This window comes from Nicotiana tabacum, chromosome 5 (assembly GCF_000715075.1).
Source record: "Nicotiana tabacum cultivar K326 chromosome 5, ASM71507v2, whole genome shotgun sequence".
NCBI lineage: Eukaryota > Viridiplantae > Streptophyta > Magnoliopsida > Solanales > Solanaceae > Nicotiana > Nicotiana tabacum.
In genome coordinates this window covers 22,436,620-22,438,744 of record NC_134084.1, presented here as the reverse complement: position 1 = coordinate 22,438,744, position 2,125 = coordinate 22,436,620, and the positions used below count along the sequence as shown (strand labels likewise).

General features: G+C 30.6%; 1 non-coding gene across 1 annotated transcript; it reads left to right on the top strand.

Moving 5' to 3' along the window:
- Positions 1–356: 356 nt before the first annotated feature.
- LOC142181321 (small nucleolar RNA R71) lies at positions 357–463 on the top strand. Its single transcript, XR_012709988.1, has one exon. It is a non-coding gene; the product is annotated as a small nucleolar RNA R71 (small nucleolar RNA).
- Positions 464–2,125: the final 1,662 nt, after the last annotated feature.

Sequence of the window (2,125 nt, the reverse complement as noted above, 5' to 3'; positions counted from 1 at the left end):
CATTATGATTGTTTGCTTGACATTCATGGTTCAGATGGTTTCCTCCACACATGTCACAAGCCTCAGATTGACTTGGTTGTTGTGTATTCAACTGAAAAGTTTCAAACTTTTGTGCCAAAAAAATAATTTGATATGTTAGTGTATTTAAAGCATCAACCTGATTTACCATAGCAGCCTTCTTGATGATTACACGCTCAGATGGCCATTGGATAGCATTCTCAGAAATCTCGTTCAACAATTGCAATGCTTCCTCCATGGTTTTTCCCATTACAGAACCTCCTGCAGCTGCATCAATCACATTTCTAGAAGAGCGCTTTAACCCTTGATAAAAAATATACAACTTCATATGTTTAGGAATGTCATGGTGTGGGCATTTTCTTAACATTGCTTTTAATCATTCCCAAGCTTGATAAACCGACTCAGTGTCAGTCTGCAAGAAATTAGAGATGTCTTGTCTTAACTTTGTGGTTTTAGCAGGGGAAAAATGCTTGTTTAAAAATTTCTGAGTCATTTGATCCCATGTGGTGATGGAACCTTGTGGCAAACTTCGCAACCAAGTTTTGGCATCTCCTTTTAAAGAGAAATGAAATAGCCTTAACTTGATAGCTTCAGGAGGTACTCCATTATACTTAGTTGTTTCAACAAGTTCCAAAAAGTCAATTAAATGACTGTGTGGATCTTCACTTGCGTCTCTATTGAAGATGCAAGACTGTTGAATTGTTTGAATCAGGCCAGTCCTGATTTCAAAGTTGTTGGCTGCCACTGGAGGTTTTCTGACACTAGATTCGCAATTGAAGCGGTCAGGTCTAGCATAATCCTTTAAGATTCTGTTTGTTGGCCTTGGTGCTACTTCATCAAACTGATCCTCCACATGGACTGGTAGTTGAATGTCTTCTACTTCTTGATTCTCCATACCTTCACGAGCTATACTTTGAGAAGATATTGTTTGTCCTTTCCTGCACAATCGAAGAGATTTTTCAATTTCTGAATCATAACTAGCCAACTTTTTTGAAGAAGCGCGAGTCATAAACTATCTAAAATTTTAAAGAGAAGAAAAGTAATAATAAAGTAACACTAATTTCTAAAGCATTACTAAAAATAACTAAAGAAATTTTCAAAAATAACAAAAATAGTTAGAAAAAAAAGGTACGATAATATATATTAAGTAAAGTAATGATAGTACTAGTAATAATAGTAATTAGAAATAAAGTTAGAATAGTATTTGTAGATAAAAGTACTAGTAATATTGTACTAAATATACTTAAGGAAAACTAATGATAGAAGTAGTAGGTAGAAGTACTTAATAGTAGATAGTACTCTACTGATAATAATAATAATAATAATAATAATAATAATAATAATAATAATAATAATAATAATAATAATAATAATAATAATAATAATAATAATAAATTCTCAAAATTAGTAACAAAATATTTAATCTGAAGTAGATGTATGCCAATCCCCGGTAACGGCGCCAAAAATTTGACGAGACCAATGTGCATAGGATTTTTCTGCTCGTACTCAGTCAAATTCTAGTATAGTTTATGATATCATCCCACATAGATTAGTTAATCTAGGCTACAGACTTTTAATATTTATTACTACTATTTGAGAGAACCAAATTGATTAAAGGTGAGTTTTAAAACTTGTTAATTAATTAAAGCAAAGCAAACAATTTCTGAAAGATTTATAATTTAAAAGAGTTGGGAATCGTTGAATTCACTTGATAATATTATTACAATAAAATCTCAATTTCTACATGTATTTCTCTAAAGAATAATTGCTTATTACTAATACAATTATATTTGTTCACTAAGAAAAAAAGTCAATTAATAGCACTCCGTGAGGTTATGTAATTAATTGAGTTAAAACTAGTGACGATCAAACCGAAATATTTTCTTGCTTGAATTGTGCTAAAAGGTAGTAAAACTTCGTGAGAATATTTTTACTAAAAATCAGTATTCTTGCCTACAACAATTCCTCCGTGAGAATTAAAACTGAGACAAACAAGATTACAGATTTGAAATAAGAGTTTTACAAAACATTATTCTCACTCTACTATTTTATTCACTGGTTATTATATATTAATTTTGCTTCGTGAGAATTACAAAATTAATATAAG